This window comes from Stegodyphus dumicola, chromosome 5, assembly GCF_044657685.1.
Source record: "Stegodyphus dumicola isolate Sdum_Otavi_A_Nest chromosome 5, ASM4465768v1".
NCBI classification, from domain to species: domain Eukaryota; kingdom Metazoa; phylum Arthropoda; class Arachnida; order Araneae; family Eresidae; genus Stegodyphus; species Stegodyphus dumicola.
In genome coordinates, this window is record NC_140772.1 from 176,782,777 (window position 1) to 176,804,834 (window position 22,058).

The 22,058-nt window shown below is 34.0% G+C and overlaps 1 protein-coding gene across 1 annotated transcript in view; it reads left to right on the top strand.

Annotated features, from left to right (window-relative positions):
• The first annotated feature begins 21,633 nt into the window (after window positions 1–21,633).
• LOC118188083 (corticotropin-releasing hormone receptor 1-like) overlaps window positions 21,634–22,058 on the top strand; it is a 568,128-nt gene continuing 567,703 nt past the window's right edge. The window contains exon 1 of the mRNA XM_085817427.1: window positions 21,634–21,773. The gene's annotated coding sequence lies outside the window, so the exon portion shown is untranslated. The remainder of the gene's footprint in view (window positions 21,774–22,058) is intronic.

Sequence of the window (22,058 nt, forward strand, 5' to 3'; positions counted from 1 at the left end):
TCAAAAGGAAATTTGTCGAACATTCAATTGCACTGTTTTACAGATAGTAGCCGAAAGGGATATGGTGCCGTTGTATACTTGAGATACAATGAAAATGAGTTAACAAAAACATCATTTGTTATGTCCAAAGCAAGAGTTGCTCCCATAAAAAGGGTTACGTTACCTCGACTGGAGCTTTTAGGAGCAGTCATAGGAGCTCGACTCATCACATACATCCGACATTCGTTGAAAAACATAGAATTGAAGATTTATATGTGGACAGATTCAGAAATTGTATTACATTGGGTCAAGGCTGATCCGACAAAATGGAAACAATTTGTACGAAATAGGTGTCTAGAAATCCAAGAGAAGACTGATCCAGATTGGTGAAATTATTGTCCCAGCCATGAGAATCCTTCGGACTTATTGACGAGAGGACAGAAGGTAGAAATCAAAAAATGAGCTGTAGTCGTATGGCCCACCTTGGCTTGTCAAAGATAACAACGTTTGGCCCAGATCTTCGAGAAATTTTAAGGAAGATGATAAAATAACAAATTCTGAGAAACGAAAAGGAAAGAAGCAAGAAATTTTAACAGCAAACCGTATTGTTGAAAATATCATTTCTATCGAGAACTTTAGTGACATAAAAAAGGTATATAGAATAATATCTTATGTTTTCAGATTTATCAATAATTTGAGAAACCTAAAACTAAGAAGCATTGGACCTGTTAAGGCTGAAGAGATGAATGAAGCAGAGAATTTCTGGATCAAGAAAACTCAGGAAGAAAATTTTAGAGAAGAAATAAGGAAATTAAAGATGAAACAAAGCATACATAGTTCGAAAATATTTACATTAAATCCATTTGTAGACTCAAATGGAATACTCAGAGTAGGAGAAAGGCTTCAAAATGCTGAGTTAAGCTATAATCAAACATACCCAGCAATACTACCTGAGAAGTCTCATTTCACAGATCATATCATTAAAGATTGTCACGAAATGCAAGCACAAGCTGGTGTAGCTGAAACTTTAACTCAAATTAGGGAAAAATTTTGGATACTTAAGGGTCGATAGCGTGTAAAGAGTAATATTAATAAGTGTGTGATTTGCTACAGATTTAAAGCTAAGTCACTAAGTCAGGATATCGCTCCTTTACCAATCGAAAGAATAACAGAGGCAAATCCCTTCGAAGTTGTAGGACTTGATTTTGCTGGTCCTATGAGTACAAAGGATGAAATTGGGAAAGCTTATATTGCTCTGTATACATGCGCTGTAACCAGAGCAGTGCATCTGCTCTTGTTACATTTGCTCTGGAATTTGTGTCTAGCCAAACAGCAATTAATTTTCTTCTGTCCTTTAGAAGATTTATTTCAAGAAGAGGAGTATATCGAGTAATATATTCAGACAATGCAAAAACCTTCAAAAGAGCAGACAAGGATTTAAAAAAACTATGGAATACCATCAAGGACACAGAAGTTCAAAATTATTTTGGTAATAAAGGTATTGAGTGGAAATTCAATGTGGAGAAGGCGGCTTGGTGGGGCGGTTTTTGGGAAAGGCTTGTTAGATCTATCAAGTCATGTTTGAAGAAAATACTCATGAAGGCTTCACTTAAATTTGAAAAGCTGGAAACAGTTTTAATTGAAATTGAGGCGATATTGAATTCCCGTACACTGACGTATGTTTATAGTGAAGTTGGAGAACCAGAACCGCTGACGCCAGCTCATTTTCTAGTTGGACAAAAACTGACATCCCTACCATCTGGCAAAATTCTTAAACCTGATTCAACTAAAGAAAATTTAACAAGGCGATATAAATACCGGCTAAGGTTATTAGAAGAGTTTTGGAAAAGATGGAAAAAAGAATACTTACTTGAAATTAGAAACGTAAAACAAATTCAGAGAGGTAATGCCCTAACAGATCTTTTGAAAGGCTCTGTAGTTCTAGTACATGAAGAAAAATTACCAAGATTATTATGGAAGATGGGAGTTGTACAGGAATGTCATCCAGGACGAGATGGGAAAATAAGGGCTTGCACTGTCCGTTTAGCTAATGGAAATCATCTTCGTCGTCCTGTGCAGTTATTGTACCTATTAGAAATGACTTGAACTCTTTGAATTTAATACAATGAACTTAAATTGCGAACACTGCATCTATGAACATTTAAACTTGTAGAACATTAAAAACATTTAATGTTTAAGATAACTTCAGAATTCAATCCTTTGATGAACCAAGAGTTCATCGAAGGGGAGGATGTTAGAGTTTATGTAGCTGGCCACGAGAGGGCGCAGCGTTTTTTACTTTTAGCTTGTTATATTTTTCTTACCGCATTGCGGATTTTTGAGATTGATGTAGTGGCAACCAGAAAAAACATGATGAATGTTCTAATGTAAGCATACAATTCTTGTACATAGCTGTAAATAAAGCTTCTGTGTGATAAAAATGGAAAGGAATTCCAAGCGTTCCTGTGGATATTCATTAAGAAAGGTAAGCAAAATTTCACTTATCGATGTTGTTAAATGTAAATAATAAGAATAAGAAAAAAGATCATAAGTCGAAACACACCACTTCAACCGCAGCACTTCAGGTTCTGGCTGGCACGCTCCCACTCGACCTAAAAGCAGAATTAGGAAGATCAATATACCGACTTGCCAGCATAGAAAGCTTCCAAGATCCTCCTGTCTTATACCCAGGAGATCTACTCATCCTTCCCTGGTGCAAATCGCCACCCTCAGGACAACAAAGGGAGATTTTCTCTGACGGATAAAAAATTTCGGGACGAGTAGGGGCAGCTTTCACGGTCTTTTCGAACAATGAAGAAATTTATCAAGCGCACTTGTATCTAAGCAACCACGCTTTAATCTTCCAAGACGAGTACCTCGCTCTCAAAGAAGCCGCACTATGGTTAGGTACGCAACCAGCAGCTCACACTTAATCTTCACAGATAGCATAAGCGTTCTTAATGCTCTGAATTCCTTTCCTCCAAAACATCTGCACACGGCAGTACTTAGAGAGATCCTCTTGACATTAGGCTCCTCCACCCCTTTAACTGGACAACTGGATAAAAGGACACTCCGGGCAGAAAGGGAACGAACGAGCTGATGAACTAGCTAAGACAGCTGTTCTCAGACCAGAAATTGACAAGGAAGTTCCGCTTTCCGCAGAAGTTGCAAAAAGGCTCCTCAAGACAACATTCCAAGAGACATAGTCATCACGATGGCAGGAAGAAGAGATAGGAAGATTTACTTACATCTTCCCAATACCTACTCTCAAGAGGCTCAAATGCAACCGATTCTTCCTCCAGGCCTGTACCAATCACGGGAAATTTCCAGCGTATTACAAATGATTTCTCAGACGGGACGTCAACTGCTATTGCTGTTTTCGCGGGGTAGACGCGGACGCACTTCATTACCTGCTCTCCTGCCCTCTGATAGAGCACCTTTGACAGCATTTCTTTCCTCCCGACTACCTCACATATTTTATGAATAGACTGTTCACGGACTATTACTGCAACAAGGACATCTTAGAGATAATGAAGAAAAGAATTAAAATAATTATATCAAAGAAACTAAAGATAAATGTAAAATGTAGAAAGGCTTCCTAACCGTCAGATTGTTAGCAATGACTTGGGTGATTTCCTAATCCTGTAATGCCATTAACTTAGTTTGACAGATCAGGTTAAGTAAAGTGACCACATCTCTCTTGCTTCAAAAATACCTAATGTCTGTACAAGCTTAATTTTAGAAAGGAACGTGCTTCTGGAATGTCTTCCTCTAAATTTCGAATTTCATTTTCATTAATTCTTTCATGTAGAGCAATCTATACTTTCATATAGTCGCAAATTCTGTTCACTCAGTTGCTATCGTTCTCAGTCTTGCTATTTTAATGTAGTCTGATTGTTTAAACCTTCTTTACAATCTCCTCAGCAATAAGAAAACTTAGGACTGTGATCATAATAATAATATGGAAAATAAATTTTACAGATTAGGTTAATGACTCAAACAAAACAAAATTCTGGCTAGTGTTAAAACTTCAGAAATCTCCATTAAAATAAAACAAAACGTGAATATAAACTTTCAGTACATGTAAACATAACTAAAATTCCTCTTGAATGGACAATAAATAATTTCATATAGTTTTGGATTGTAGATAAGCTACTTTATCTTCTTATATTTTGCCATCCTTCTCTCGAAAAATTTATCTCAAGTTCGCCATCTCAGAGTAGACACACGTAGGCACGTTGCTTGATGATCTGGGCTTATCATCGTAATCGCATTCCCTTCCCTTTTTTATCCTTCGTGGTTATTCATGTAAACTTTTGGATCTACGTAGATGATCTGCGGTCGAGCTGTCTCGGTCGCATCCTCCCGATCATTTTAGCACGGGAATGGGTTACGAGTATAAGGTGCATTCTGGACTTGTTCCTCGGACTTTCTGATAGCTGTAGTGGAAGCGTGGCACCCCTCCAGTTTTGCACTCCTAGCTGTTTCGCGCCTTTCTTTCCGTTGGGCCCATCCTCCTTTCCTTGGTTTTATTTGCAACTGTCTCAGGTTTGCTCGATGTTTGATCGGGCTTTACCTGGGCTGACTACATCCCAATGGGCCTGGCTGACTTTCTACAAGAGCTACACCTAGCACTTACCTTTTTAAAGGCATATCAGCCCGCCCGTAGAATGATCTGATCCGTGCTTGCCGTAACTACGGAACCATTTCCCCCTTTCTTTTCAAGTAAATTACTCTAGTTCTTACATGATCAACTGCAAAATATTCTTCAAATTTGGGATAGAATTTTCCAACCTTAGCTAAGATTAAAAAATGTTTAATTTTCAGTTTTTATCCCCAACTCTAAAATTTTTCTTCTCCTAATATACTTTATTCTTGGCGCGGGCTCATCGACTGAATTTTAAATATCTTTTACTTGCATTTTGCTTGTTTTTTTGCTACAGCTTTCTTCTCAAAAATAATTCTGCATATGTTTTTCCTATTGTGTCTTATTTTACTGAGCTTAATGTACAGGCGAGTTCGCTGATGCAGAAATACCAGCGAAGGTTATAACTTTTCACTTTGGATGATTTTAAATATATTATTGTTTAATCACTCTGCAGTATTACATTGTAGTGAATAAGAGACTATCTTAAAATGCTTAATGTCAAGACCTGCGCCTATTTAGTCAAAATTTGACTAATGAATTATGGACAATTATCCGAAACTGCTTTTAGCAAGGTCATATAATTCAAGTCAAATTTATTTAAAAATGAATCTATAACTTTCGCAGGGGCTTGTTGTAAAACATTTATTTTGAAAAATGTTTATTAAGAGGTTTTTACAATTTCTCTTTTTGGACTTAGTGGCGATGTGGGAGAATACTTGGGGGTTCAGGGCAAACCATTGGCTAAGGGCTTGTTCAATATTTAATTTCTTGCAGTTGACAAGAAGCCGTAGCGATAACATAAATGACAGACTGACACATATTTTGGATGCTATTTATTTACTATTCTGATAATTTCTCATAGCTAATCGATATCTTTCTTTAAAAATGATCCTTCACATCTCGGTTTGTACCAGTTAATATTTATTGTATATTAACTGTAAGTTAAGAGTAATATTTATTGCATATAATGAATAACTACTTTCTATTTTTCATCAACTGTGTTTAAAAGTTTGTAACGTATCGTTCTCTTAAGTAACATAACAACTACCTTTTTGTTTTTCGGTAATTCTCCATTCTCTTATTCACAAACTCTTTCCAACTGGGGTAGATGCTTGCTGGTCGTACACGGAACCTTCTTCGAGGCTGAATCTCCTCCTCTGTCGGGGCTTTCCTTTTCTTAGGGCCATCTAGGACGTTTGGTATCTTCCCTCGACGTTGAGCATTCTCCATGTCCACTGGTCGCTTCTATGGCTTTATTCGGCACTTCAGGTAAACTCGAACCTTGGAATTTCTGACATTTCATCTGCGTCGTTGAAGGTAGTTCAGCTGGGCGTTTGTTGCGTAGACCCCTCGGTGTCGATTCCTCTATATACTTGGGCTTAGGTGGTGGGTCATTTTCTCGAATTTTTAACCTTATACTGAACCTTTGGTTGCTATCGAGCCCAACTGGACTCCTTTACTTTTTGCTTTCCTGGGCTCTTCTTCCTTCTATAGTCGGGTTGTTTCTATATGTTCTTTGGTTGTTCATCCGAATTGTTGGTTCCACGCCTTTTCTTAACCGGAACGTGTGCTCTAGAAGTCCATTGTTCTCTGCCGCTGTTCGTCTCTGGCTACGCATTTTCTGGTTGTTCTTCCTGTAAAAATAATAATCTCGTAAATAATGTAATAAAATCTTTGAACATTTGCATCTTATTTCGATCATAGTATGGCTTGATCTGGCCTACGTTCAACACTGTCCGCACTTCTATCTTTTAAATAAACTATAATATCTCGAATTCTTTTAACTACTTGTGAGCTTTGAAATCGTACACAAAATTTAGCTATCCTGTCTTCCCCCGCAATGATAATGGAGGCTTTACCATGAGCACTTGGTCTACCACTTTTGTAAATAACTTCCTACTTTTTTCTATCTTTGCACAATATTAGTTCTTCCCTTGTCATAACCGAATTTTTCATTGCTTCGTTTATTATTTTTTGTATATCTGCCATTTTAAACTCTAGCGTTCTTTTCTGCACAAAGAATAATTTATCCAACGCCATAATTAGTTTTCGGCCTAAGAATAGCTCTGCTGGAGTTTCTCCTGTTGTGTCAGGCTTAGCTGTCATTACGGTAAAGGCTAACTCATTGACCCGACTATATGAGCACTTACGATAGCTTATCACATAGCAACGTATAATTTTAACTATGCTCTTATCGACCCTCTCTGCTATGTTTGACTGCCGCCGATAAGACACACTTTTTAGGTGTCGTTTGCTAAGTCCTGCGCATAATTCTTCAAATATTTGGCTAATAAACTTTTCCCGTTATCTGAAATTACTTTTAATGGAGCTCCATATCTTAAAAAATATTTATTTAAGAAAGAATCTGTGACTATTATAGCCGACGCACTTCTCAGAAGACTATTGTAGCTATTTAGATAAATGGTCTACAATAACGAGTAAATATTTTTTTTTTACTTCTCTACGTGGATATGAGCTCAATAAATCTATTCAATCAATTCATTTGGAAACGTTGACTTTATACTATTTAAATGCCTGATCGGGCTATAACTGACATCGTTATTTAACTGACAGGTACGGCACGACCTGACAAATGCAATTACAAACTTTTGCAATAGCGGAAAATATACCGCCTCTCGATCTCGTTGAACTGTGTTCCTTTTTCTCAGGCGGCTAGAAATGGATGAATCGTGTAATTCACTTAAATGCTTAAACTTAAACGCCGTTGAACTGTGTTCCTTTTTCTCAGGCGGCCCGAAATGGATGAATCGTGTAATTCACTTAAATGCTTAACCTTAAACTCGCTGGGATAACCGGTCGTAGGTCCTACTTTTGATTTGCGGTTTCCGCATAAAATAAAAGATTACCAATAAATTCATAAGTGGCTCTGTTTTTCATGAATGTAAATGTTCGGGGCTCAAAATAGGCCGGATCCTTCAAATAAGAATAAAGATTTTAAAATTGGTGTTCTCTTTGCAATTCTTGTACGATAGTCTCACAGTAGTAAAGGACTTTTGTTATAAGCATAGCATATTTTACTGTGCTTCTTTTCTCATCTAACTTTATTCTTCAAAGTGTATACCACCGTATTTTTCTTTCTGGGAGTATGTTTAATAATTAAATTGAATTTTTGAAGTTTAAGGGCCATCTAATCAATTTTGGCGACAAATGGTTTTCGGAATATAAACTCCCTACGGCCGCATGAACAGAATACACTGGGAGAAGCGCTTGACTAAAGTAGACTCTAAAATTGTGTACTCCTAATAAAACTGCGAGCGTTTCTTGGCTCCTTGGAGGTTCAGTTTCTCTGTGTTGAATTGATGGTTTTATTGAAATGTGCCACCGCTTGACTTTTCTGCAAGAGAACAGCGCTTACCGTGTAAATAGAAGCATCTGCAGAAATTTCTGAATTATCGTCGCCTTCAGAAATCTTTAGCACGGGTTCCTGCATTGATTGTTTTAGGTGTTCAACTGCTATATTGGCCTCGGCTGACAACGTATAACTTTTTTTTTTCTTTTTGATTGTAACAGGTGCTCAGGTATTTTAACGAAGTCTTTAATGAAAGTTACATAATAAGAGCACTTGTCTAAGACTGAAGATAATTTCTTTTCAGTAATCGGAGGTGGGTAATTTTTGATAGATATTATTTTAGATCTTTCAGTTTCGATTCCTTCCTAGGATATTTTATATCCTAAGTAACGAATTTCTGGAGCTGCGAACTTACGTTTGACGGCATTTACTTTTAGTCCAGCTTCATTGAGAAGTTAAAAACACTTCATGTTAATCTTTGATATGTTCATCAATTGTTTGACTAGTAATTATTATGTATATCGTCTAAATAGATGAATGTATTCTTCCCGAGGACTGTTTTTAAGATTATATCCATAGTGTTCTGGAAAGTGACTTTTGTTCCGCATAACTCAAACGGCATTCTCAAAAAGTCGTAAACGCAGGACTTCGTAATAAATGCGGTTTTCGGGACGTAATGACCTTGCTATATATGGCTGTAATATTTAACAAAAAAAAAAAAAAAAAAAAAAAAAAAAAAATGGATTTTTTTAAAAGAAAATTAAATATATATTTCTATTCTATTATTATAATTATTATTATTTTTGATAGATAGGGAAGAAATTGTCAGTTGTTTGAAAGACCTTGTGAGGAGCGGACGCCAAGTCCCATTTGAAGAAGGAACGTCTGATGCTTCTAGAATTATAAATATTTATTGTTGAGTGCTGCGTTTGGTGAAAAAAAGAGCTTCATTGTTTTAATAGGATAATAAAGCAAGAAAGTTCCATAAACTGGCCCATCTTTGTTAATTACTATCTAAAGCTTTAAGGGGTAGATCATATATAAATCTGATTTCAATATTGCGAAAACTGTGTTTACTTCCTAACACTTGACATATTTACTTTATTTTAATATTCTTAGCTTCCATCATAATAATTCGTCCTTATCAGAAATTTTACATAAATGTCAGTTATACGAGAATAAATTTAAATAGTTTAGCCACGATTAGCTACAATTTAGATTGAATACTAGTGAGATCAATTAAAGTTTATAAAAGTGCTCCTTACCGAGAAACCAATTTTGTATTTTTTCGTAAGCTAAAGAGTCTTCAAGTTTTTCTGTTTTTAATTATTGAAGTGAGATTCTAAGTCAGGGGTTCTCAACCTTTTTGTCCCTAAGAGCACATTCTAAAATATCTGTTGGACGGCGAGCACCATTTACTTTTTAGAGGTGAATTTCTAGTTGGATAGAGATAATACATGCACATGCACATAAAAAAAAAAAAAAAAAGAAGGGATCGGTCGCATTTCGCATTGTGCTGGTATTTGTGTTGGATGCAATTTCTATTTCATTAAAGATGAGAAGATATCTAAAACATGAGAATTTCATTAAAAATGAGAAGATATCTAAAACATGAGAATTTCATTAAAAATGAGAAGATGTCTAAATGTTTTAGTTTTCAATAAAATTCTATGTGAAAAGAATTTTATTAAAAACTAAAACATTTTTATTGTGATCGCACAGCGTCGGGGCAAACGTTAAACGATCGGCGTGCGCCCCGGAGCCCGCGGGCATAGGGTTGGGAACCCCTATTCTAAGTTATAAAAGTAAATTAAATAATAAGAAATAAAACTTTAGTTATTGTTATTTGGCTCTAAAATAAATTATTTATGTCTCTGCTGGCAATAACTCGTCTTGATACATGTGTAGTCTATGCTGGGCCGCTAGTTCAAAGTGATAATTAATGTAGGCTTAAAGCAACATTATTACAAGCATATGTGAGTCAACCTTATAAATAATATATGAGTAAAGCTGATAATTATGAGATGATATTTATAAGTTTGACTGATATATATATATATGAGTCAAACAGATAGTTAATATAGGATAAAAACAACAATATTACAAACTTATATGAATCAAAGTGATAATCAATAAATATATGAGTCAAACTGCTGATGAGTCAAATTGATAATTATAATATGATATGCATAAGTTTGATTGATACATATCATATCATATACGTATCAGTTTGACTTACCATCAGTTTATGCATGACTCATATATATACTTATTATCAGTTTATATATGACTCATATATTAATTATATGATATTTACACATATAATAATATAGTCAAACTGATAATTAATGTAGACTTTAACTGCAATATTACTCAGGGACAGTATGTATCAAATTTCTGTAAAATCATGAACTGTATAAATTGTAAATAAATATTAAGAAAAATAAAACACAAATTCAACATTATTGCTTAGTTTAATAAAATAAAACGTATGATTTGTCTTTACAATAGTCGTGTAATATCACTATTCTTCACTCATCGGATGAAATAAAATTTAAACAAAAACTAATTCGTAAATATATCAAAGATCCTTTTCTTGTTAATAGACATAAGACGTAAAAAGGACACAAAGCTTTAGTAGATTGATGGTCATGGCGTTCGTATAAATACTGAGGTCATGGTTTTGATTATCGAATGAAGGGAAATGCTTACTAAGCGCTCCACTTGGGGATCACGCCAACAGTCTAGAGATTAAATAGCCATATATGAGCTAAAAAAACCCGTAATCAATTTTCTCTGAGCAATTTCGTGTATTCTGCAGTAGCGATTTTATCAGAGATCATGGAAATCAACCAAACTTTCAGAAACTTACCGGAAACTTACCTTCAGAAACTTATACTTCGGAATAAAAGCTAGTCTGTGTAAGTCAAGAGGTAAAATTTTGCTGCAAAAATTTAGCCAAAATTGTAAGCTTATAATAAGCTAATTGTAAGCATGAATAAGCAAGTTGAAAAACGCCGTTATAAAGTCATCGCCAATTAATTGAATAATTGGTCATCTAACATATCTAGACTTATCAGACGGACTAAAGAGAGGCTCTAAGTCCTCATCCATTCAAAAAATAGGCCAGAAACATTGTTTCAATCGATAAAATTATCACTTCAGCACGAACGGAAAACTCCGTATAGAAGGGTGTCTTTCGTAATCATTACACAAGAAAATTTCTGCCAGCTTTTGATACGATTTCGGGTTGGATGTATATTGGAAGAAAAGAAATCAAAGTGCAAAGTGGAAGAAACATTTAATTATAATCAAGAACATTATAATTAAATGTTTATAATCAAGAATTGCATTACTATTTATTCATGACATTCTGAAAAACTTTGAAATTTCAGGGCTAAACTTGTAACGCTCGGAGGATTAATAGTGAAGATGTTAATGGCGTTAATGGTGGAGAGGAGGGCGATGCCACCGCGCCCACATTTGACTGCAGAAGAGAAAGACTTAAAGAAGCGACAGAAGATTTTAAGTCGGATACTGATATTGAGAAAATTGTTTAATATGAATTAGAATTAAATAGAATAAAAATAGCATTTTAAAAATTAATTTCAACATTTTCAGTTTAATACCATTTTAATTATTCATTTTCGAGATGGAATTACTTGTAAGTTAATTTGAACTCGTATATAAGCCACCCCCAAGCTTAAGTAGCAAAATATTTGATCAAAACTGTCAGCTTATTGTCAGCTTATATGTATATAAAATAAATGTTAGGGGTGATAATCATAGGACGATAAATGTTAATCGGAAAGCTGACATTTTGCGTTCCACATAGCTGAAGAAAAATGTAGCTTAAATTAGTAAGTTTTATTACACCTGTGTTCAATATTAAGGTAACTCAGTCTGAAATAACCTAATATCTCAAAAAGCTGTAGGGATTTATTTAATTTACTTAACAACCTTTTTATTTTGAAACAACTTTTCCTATTGCTCTTGCTTTCAACTTGCGTTTTCTTGAAAAAATGTAAATGATCTAGCGCGCATGTATTCAAATGAGATAGAAAGACTTTAGTATTTAAGGGAAGATTTTGGAAGGTGAATTCAGAACGTGTTCTGCCTGCCCTGAAGGCCACGTTGCCATCTTTATTTCTCTAGAGATTAGATTCCTGTGGCGTTGAGCGTTTCTGGTTTGTTTAAAGTCCCAATCATATTGTGTTTCGGCTACGCGGGACTTGACGTCGAAAGGGAAAATTCTCAGAACCCGCAAAATTTCAGGAAACCCGCGTAGCTAGTTTACCATTTTCCCTTACACAAAGACTTGAACGCCAAACACTAATCGATTATCGCTCAGATTGGGATCACGTGAGGCTTCAGAATCAGAACTTTCGTCTGATTGGTTGTCTCTACTCGTGACTGAGGTCCAGCCGAAACATTTTCGGTGAGGTTTGAAAAAATCCCGCGTAGCCGTAACATTGTTTCTGTAGCTAGGCGGGACTTCGCTTCACGCAGGGCTCTTTTTTCTAGGAATCCTCCCGTTTAAACTAGTGCTACCGGAATCTCGTTTCTCAGAAAAGTCCCGTCTAGCAGGTACTGTAGCCATGATAACCTCTTAAGACGACATATACGAGTCACAGCCAGCCTGCGCGCTAATTAACCTGTGAAAAAATTAAGATAATTCAAGTTTCACTTAATTTTAAGTTAATCGTTATCTTTTAACCAAAAAGTGTTGGCTTTTGTGAGCACAAGTTGGCGGCACCTGTGAACTTAATTTCAGTTAATAAAGCATGCTTGATACCATTCTTTTGACTTCTTCTACTTTAAGGCTTAGGGATAATTCCCTAAACAGTCTTCTAACGTCTAGCTTAGTTTATGATACTTAGCGAATTTAAATGAAATTTAATGTAGAAGTACTTCGGACCATGATAATCAACACAGCAATAGAAAATATAAACAATAGCAAGCTAATTTGATAAAAATATCCGAAATATGCAGTAACAGATCCTTCAGAAAGGAAGTTTCCATCTTGACCATTTTTCTCAACTATCGTCAAGAGCTCTCACGTTGCCGACAAATTTGTAGTTGATAACCGATAAAATCTTTTATCATTTTACAGGAGTACAAGGTTATTATACAGCATACAAGGTATCATTTTACAGGAGTACAAGGTACATTTTAATATGAGTAGTGGCTAACTTCGCATTTACAAGGTCATTTACTTTTTTTTGGTGTCCATTTTAATTTTTTATTAAAATCTTTCTGTTTTGTAGTTAACTATTATATTTTCTGTTTGTGATGTAACTTTTTCCTCTTATGTGTTGTGATTTCAACTCTTATTTTTGTTCTTCATTTTATTTGTTGTAGTATCACATATCTCGGAAGACGAGAATATTCTAAATTTATGAAGGCTAGCATTAAATTAACATTTAGAAATTAAATCAGCTTTTCTCATCTTTAGCCTCACAAGCTCTTGTCCAGTGATACCTCTTTTCTAAAATGAGACCCGGCTTCTTAATTTTCTGTTCTGTAAACACAAAGATTTATTAATGATACACACTCGTATATTACATTACATTGCACACTAGCGTCAAGGTGCTCCATAATTCGACTTGTTCAACCATTTTAAGGATATGTTCATCTCAAAAATTAGCTATCACATTTATTTCAAATTTTCTTTTGAATATAGAACATCACTCACTGCCTTTACGAAATGCCGTTCTGTACATGTATTTTTAAAAATATATTAATGACCTTAAATTTCAAGGCTTAAAACGTCGTTAAGTACACTAAGTTTTCTACCGCATACAGTAAGTTCATCTACATTCGTTTGTAGAGTTGATATTCTGAACAAGGCTTGGTCATGTACATTCGTTTTCGTTTGCAGGGTTGATATTCTGAACAAGGTAAATCGGAAATCATCAATCAGTAATAACAAAATTTGTTAACCTGGTCTCAGAAATGATGATGCTATTGGCTTATCAGCCGGAGAAAAATACTTCAAAATATGCATGCGATCTGAGGGTGTGCAATTATCTGTCACTTCTATATATAATCTATTTCTGCCACAAAATACTCCTTTAGCTTTTCTTTTCGTACATTATCGTATATACAGGGAACCTCATGGTCGTGACGATAACCTATAGAAAAGCAAGCTCTATAAAAATAATTGATATTTACTATTGATTTCCCTTAATTCTAACTCGAACAGCTCAGCACAGCTGTTTCAGTTATCAGGAATTCGTGTATCGCAAAGTATTCCTGAAAGCCTTTCGTCATAATTTAAATTTTCTGGACTGCTTGAATTAATACAAATTTTGAATCAGAAATTGTTAACGATAATGCCATATTGGTTGGTCTGTTAAACACTTGCCATTCAAAAACTCTATAAATTTGCTGTATTAATGAATAGATCACATCTCATACACTTCGAATATTGTAATAAAAGTTTTGTTTCTGAAGCAATTACTGACTGTGTTTGATGCTACTGCATTTCATGAATCGAACCTCATCGCATCAAAAACCTTCAGCATATATGTTATATTTCGATACTTTATTTTTAAACTCTCAGCATTTTTCTAATAATTTACTTAAATAAATAAAAAAAATGTATTAAAAAACAAAGGTATAAAAATTAGCCTTGTAATTTAAGAAACCGTACTTTTCAGAGGAGATCGAAGTAAATTCTTAAGTTTTTAGGAATATGTGTGGATGTTTGGAAAAACTGAAGTGCAAAGAGTAGTAATTTTTGACAGTTATGATTCTAGATTTTCTACAAACGGATTCCTCAGCAAAATTTTCAGTCTAATAAGTAGAATATTTAAAGTTCTAAACCAAAAATACGCATAGAATATTTTTCTCTCCAAATATCTCTAATAAATAAAAATGCAAAGAATTCGCTGGGATATATGGTATATTATGAAAAGTTTTTGTATGCCTTTCAAGATGAAGCTTCAAAATTAATGAAATACTGATTTTAAGAAATAAAATGGATTTTTTAGGATTTTTTAAAGTAAAAAATCCTAAAAATAGTGAAAATCAGTTCAGCGAGGATTAGTTCTTATGAAATCATCAGTAAGCTTTCATATAATTTAAAAATCATTCAGTCTTCCAAATCGTCAACAGGTATCTCAGATTCACAGAAATTTTGAGTCATAGTTCAATCTATCACTTTGAAGTTCATGACAATTTAAACTTGAATTGCACTGTTCTCTGAACAAAGGTGACATTCTTGTTAACTTCATGTTATTGGATGAACGAGTAGATTCAGATTCAGAGAAATTTTTATTCATAGTTCAATCTATCACTTTGAAACTTATAACAATTTAAACTTGAATTGCATTTTCTATGAAGAAAATTGACATTCAGTTCATATTACTAGATGAAAGAGCATATTTGGGATGCATTTTATTTTCCATTTGAGAAGCATATTTCATTGCGTATTTAGCTAATTCAGTTATCTAAAATGCAGCACAATACATCCTCAAGCTTTTCGTTCTTTTTATTGAGTACGTCTAGGCAGTAAGTTGTGTTTCTAAGTTCTGCCGCAGAAGTGCTGAGGCTCCACTAGTGGCTGAGTGCATAAGATTATTGAATACTGATAGTCTGATCCATCTTCGAACCCAGGCTAACGGGCTGGCTGAATGAGTGCCTTTTTGCTCATATGTAATCTAAATACGAGCTCATATGTAATCTAAATAAGAAATTTCTTCGCGAAGGTACTTCTACCCTTAGGCAAATGTTTCTTTACAGTGTGTGCTTTGCCATATTCAACTAACCTAGCCTAACCTAAAGCAACAGCGTCGCGGCCAAGAAGATACACACGAGTCCTTAGTTCAATGACTCGTTAGTAAGGGGTCAGATGTAGAAAGTTTGATTATATTATGTTTTACAGTGAGTGGTGGTTACGTCCAAGAAGATCGATTCGTCCCCCGCGATCCGGTTTTTTGAATGCATCGCACGTGCCCGCCACTGAAATCCACCGTCAGGTTTGAAAGGTGTATGGTGATTATGAGTACTTCAAATTTACGAAGATAAATGCGACTGTTTAATGAAGATCTAGACAGAATTTAAGACTCAGAACGCAGAATCTGAATTGATTAAAAACTTCATCTGTGCGGCAGAAATGGGAAAAAAAAAAAAAAAAAAAAAAAAAAAAAACAGAAAAGACGATTTAAACTACCAGATAAGCTGTTCGGCTTCCAGGCATTTCCCTATAGCTACTGTATAATACCGAGTCTGATTGACTGCATTTATGTAAAGTATGTGCCCATCACGTTAAATGGACAACTAAATCACTAAGGTACTGCGTTGGAATTTTTATCATGTACTGCGAGAAGTTGAGGAGCTTCTAAACTAGAACTGTAAATTTCAATGAAACATGAATGCTAAATACATAAGATTTCTGAAACAAAATAGTAGTCTAAGGAAATCTTCTGCATAAAAGACCAAAATAACATGACGATGAGAATTCGAAACTACCTGTGCAAAATGGCATGAGACAGACGAATGATTCTGCTTCTATACTGACATTTATTGTCTCCAAAAATTGAGTAGCATAATTTAAAATACGCGATGTGACATGTTGCGTTGTTTCATTCATAATAATGCAAGGTCCCTATACTGCAGGTGCAATGCAAGACCCTTTGTCCTTAATATGAAAACCATTTCTTCATTCTTCTTACAGCTCGAAATTGATTTTCATCTGTTTTTGCAGCACCAATGGAGTCTTTCCTTGGTGGCCAAAACTTCAACAACAAAGCTGAGGTCAAATGCGCTGTCATAATTTGGTTTAACTGTCTGACTGGTATAATGGTTAGCGATGCTGGCTGCCATATAGTCAGGGTGGGTACGATTGTCCCAGAGAAGGCTTGGATGTTTATAAGTGCCTGTGCAGAATGAGAGCACTTAGCATATCTGAGAATTTGGCACTCAATAAATTTCCTTTCAATGTCATTAATAAGCAAATAAGTAAAACATCAGTTTTTTCTTTATAATTAGACAATGATTAGATTTATGGTAACTGAAAGTAGTATACAGAGGACATCCAGAAAATTAAGCTCAATTTGCCAATGAAAAACATCAAATGTATCGGAATAAATAAAATGTTATTGCTTTCTGATGTACATATTTTACACCTCCAATTCAATATAATTCCCTCCACTGTTTGAATTTTGGTCATAGCTAGGTTCTTGGTTTCGTATCCTTTCTGGATACTAGAATTGCATCAGTGGTTTTACAAGTAGAATTTTACTTACTGTAGAGTTCTGTCTAAATACAGAATATTAAACTGAATTCCCACTCCTTTTCCCTTATTATCGCACCTCTTGAGAGGATTTTCGGCTCCCGGATATGCTAAGTGCTCTCATTCTGCACAGGCACTTATAAACATCCAAGCCTTCTCTGGGACAATCGTACCCACCCTGACTATATGGCAGCCAGCATCGCTAACCATTATACCAGTCAGACAGTTAAACCAAATTATGACAGCGCATTTGACCTCAGCTTTGTTGTTGAAGTTTTGGCCACCAAGGAAAGACTCCATTGGTGCTGCAAAAACAGATGAAAATCAATTTCGAGCTGTAAGAAGAATGAAGAAATGGTTTTCATATTAAGGACAAAGGGTCTTGCATTGCACCTGCAGTATAGGGACCTTGCATTATTATGAATGAAACAACGCAACATGTCACATCGCGTATTTTAAATTATGCTACTCAATTTTTGGAGACAATAAATGTCAATATAGAAGCAGAATCATTCGTCTGTCTCATGCCATTTTGCACAGGTAGTTTCGAATTCTCATCGTCATGTTATTTTGGTCTTTTATGCAGAAGATTTCCTTAGACTACTATTTTACTCAGTATATATTTAATCATGCAATTTTTATGAAATCTTATTTATTTAGATTAAGCTTAACATTTGCCAAGCAAATAATTCAACTTCTTATCTTGATTTTTAATTTTATTTAAAAAATTTAAACTGTAAGTTTAATAAACAAAACTCGAACTATTTTTAAACCATTGTCATAATTTAGTTTAGATTACTTACAATAAAAAAGTTAGTTACAATTCAATTCTTATATAAAAATATTATTTCGCGGTTAGAAGATGAGAAGATGAGAATGCTGTTGGCTGTGGTTACTTTAAACACTGAAAAAGATATTAGTTAAGTAAGCTAGGTCCTGCATTTTGTTTTTCAAATATTTTAAAAAATGATCTTTTAAAATTCTTTTTTAGCTTATTTTTTTATGATCATTTATCGTGCGACTTAGATCAAGGAACGATTACAGTTGAATATTAATTGGAATTCATGAAGTACTTTCTTTTCCGCTTAAATATGAAACTGTCATTCTAGAGGTGCTTCAGTGGAAAACAATACAAGTTGTCTCTACTAACTTAGAAAGAGCAAAACTTCAGTTATAAAAATATATTATATAAACTAATTATTTCCAAATATCCATATCCTTTATTAATCTAAGATTCATTATTTCATTCAAAATAATCAAGAAAGTTTTTATTAAAATAATGTGCCAACCATTGCCACGAGATAATCATCATAAAAATTTAACAAAAATAGAAAAGAAACCATAAAATATTTTTGTGAAATTTGCATATTTGAAAGTTGAATGTATTAAATAGCATAATTTTCGGAGGCATGCAGTGTTATGTTCAAATCATCACGGAATCTGTACAAGTTTGACAAATGGCTTTCTATTATTTTTAACTCAGATTACTTTTATCTCATTAAGAAGTATGAACCATAGAAGAGTAATAATTCATTTTGAAAGTAAATTTTGTTCATTTTGCAAGATCTAGTCTTTTTTGCTAACCTACAGTGCAACTAGAGTTAATTGAAAGTTTGTATTGTTACTTCTCGCAAAGACTAGAAATTAAATATAACAGGGGAAGGGTGTAAAAGATCCTTTTTTTGAACACAACAGTTTACACACGGGACGTACTTACATGCTTACACAGTGACGAACCAGCTGTGGTGAGGAATTTAAGAGGTAATTTAACAAACTAAATTCAAAGGTAAATAGTGGTGGAGTCCAATTGTGTAGTACTGGATTTAACCTTACTACACAATTGGATTTAACCTAGCAGGTTGACTCAGAAACCTACACTGGCGAGATAGTAATTTCGGCGGCAAGAATGCGAAGCCGAGATTCAAAATTCAAGCAGGTGGTAGAATTAACAATGTGAGCTCTCAATGGCGAAAGTACGCTCTGACTAACCTTTTGCTACCTAGGTTTAAATACGTTTTAGTTTGTACCAATTAAATACATATTAAAAAATAAAACAAAGTTTCAAATTATGAAAAAGTGCGTTTATTGCTTTATCAATGTTCAATTTTTTTTATCAATAACTCATTAAAATTGAAGGAATAAAAATTTTAAGCTCTATCGAATGTTAACAGCCTGAAAATCAGCCGCGACAAAAGGAATGTAGAAGTCAAATTAGATATCCTGTTTTTCGAGTAGTGAGAATACTTGCAGAGAGATATGGGTAAAAATTGCTGCTTCTAGATTCTTTCTGTCTTTCCGTTAGTTTCTGAGGCATGACCATGTCGGAGGATTTTACTTTTTCAGAGCAGTATTTGACGTGTTAACTGAAAACGCCTTTTTAAGAAATAAAGACTGCTAGGAAATTTAGTCCTTTTGCAAGTCTTCATTATGTAAAATGTAAAAAATCTACAATCCCTATTTCCAGGTTTTCATGAAAAAACAGTTTTTGTAAATGCCATTTAGTTAAAATTCGATGATAAATGGAAACAAATCAAGAAAAATGTAATAAAGTAAATCTCAATAATATGAATTTACCATGTTTCCAGATTTGGCATTTTATAGCTTTTAATTTTTTCCAAAATTTTATTTTATCTAACCATTTTAATTATTTAAATATTTATATATACATCTGAAACCTTTCCAGTAAGTACCTCTATTTTTCGGACATAAGACTAAAATTACATTTATTTAAGATGATACGAAATATTTTTCAAGTTAGAATTCGAAAAAACGTTTAAAAGTTTTATACAAATTATTCAACTTTCTAAAAATAAATTAAGGAAAAGTGATTGAACTTTATTTAGAATGAGACTGAATTTTAAGTTATTCAAAAAGGAATAAATAAATTGTTTTAAAAAGTGATAATATTAAATATTAACCAAATTTACGTGATTTCAAAAGCATGGTGTTTCGGCATAATTTCAAACTTTAAATTGAGCAAAGGGAACTATTCTCATTTCAGAATTGCATTTTTGCATTTCTTTAGCCTTTATTAGCTAATGAAAAAGAACACCAGGACTACTTATCTAATGGCAAGAGAGTTTCTTGGAAAATTTGATAAGGAAAATTGACTCTTATTTCTGTTACGCGTAAGGAAAATGACAAAAACGTTCCCGAAGACAGTTCGTTTGCTAGGATTTAACTCGAATTACCAGCGTTTAGTAGTTTTATCTGCTTGGCTACTGGTGGATCTCATTTCGGGAAAAATCCGATTTTGTGCCAAAAATAACCACAATATATCAAATTATAATATACTGATATATATTGATATATAATATAAATGTATCATCCTTACAAATTTGAAGTTCAAGTTGCAAGATTCTCCTTGTCTGACTATTGAGTTTTTATTCCATTAATCTCTCACTATACATTATGAGAAGTTATAGTTGAAGTCAGATTTGAAATGTCTCTGCGCTGTTAATAGTTACAATATCTTGCATAATCAGATTAAATATATGAATTTTTATCTACTTACTGGGTCTGATACGCTCAATGTGCTTCCAGCTTGTGAAGGTACGAAAGCACTTTTCTAATTAAGACACAATAACACGCCGAAAAAATACTAATTCAGAAGTCAAACAACAAAAATCAGCGTTATATTTTCAAAAACGCTGAATTTTGTTGTTTAATTTCTGAATTAGCACTTTTCTAAGTTGACAAATAATATGAAGTTAATACACTTGCAGTTCTGCTACAATTTTCTAGCTATTAAAGTCTATCAGGTGAATAAACTATGGAAAAACTGTATTTCAGAAAGTAAAGCCAGAGTAAAGCCAGAACCAATGATATAGCTCTAATGGACAGCCAGAGGAATAAATCTGCTCAATTTTCTCATGCTCTCTTTTCCTGTCAAATATTTACACTTATGCGTCATTTTACATGGAATTACTGAAATGTATTTTCTGACTATATTATAATTTAATGTTTCATTTTTGTCTTTGCGTTAATTTATAATTTTTATTTCTTTTATGGCAGCATTAGTGATGAAGACTGCTTATGTGACGTGTGTAATAAAGTTGATTAAAATTTCTGGTACTTCCACAATCCGGTAAATCCACGGATGTAAGGCATTTGAATATCGTGTATATTTTATAGAATTAGCTAAAATTTCTGGGAACAGGTTGTGCAATAATATGGACTTGCTTAGTCTAAAAGGTATCAGGAATTTTAAGAACTGACATTTTATTTCTCTTTGCGCTGGGATTTGCTCCAGAGCTATAGAGAAAGTCTGATTTCTATCACCAGATGAAAAATATGCTCATTAAATCGCGTAACCTCTTCAGCCGCCTACTACGCTTTCAAGAGGACTTAACGTTCATTGATGAAATGCTATCTAGAACAGCCGGATAGTTCCTTTGCTCATGCGCGTCAAAACCCTCTGGCGACTCGCGGTGTTTTCGTTGTAAAAAGCGCGTCAGCCAGCGCCGCGAAAGCATTTGCGGAAATCTTATCCGAAGAATAGTTACGCGAAACTTCCGAGCGGAGAAAGAGCGCAACTAGTGTGAAAAGTTGAGTATTGGGAATCGATCTGATAACTTCGAGTTGATTTTAAAGAAAGAGTGAGTCAAATACTGTTTTGAAAACTCGTCTCTGTCAATTAACGTGACCCAAAATGAATTATATTTTGACAAGTGTTTCATTTTTCAAGTCTCGTCTGTTTATACAGCCGTGTTTTAAGTTAATACATTTAAAATTAATTATGATTTATATTTCAGGATAATATATTTTTCTAAATTTAATATGGGATTTTAATCGTTTATTATGTCATTAATTTTATTAAATATCTTACTAATTAGATACAACCATAAATTTACGAACGTACAGTGGCTGTTCATAATAATAAC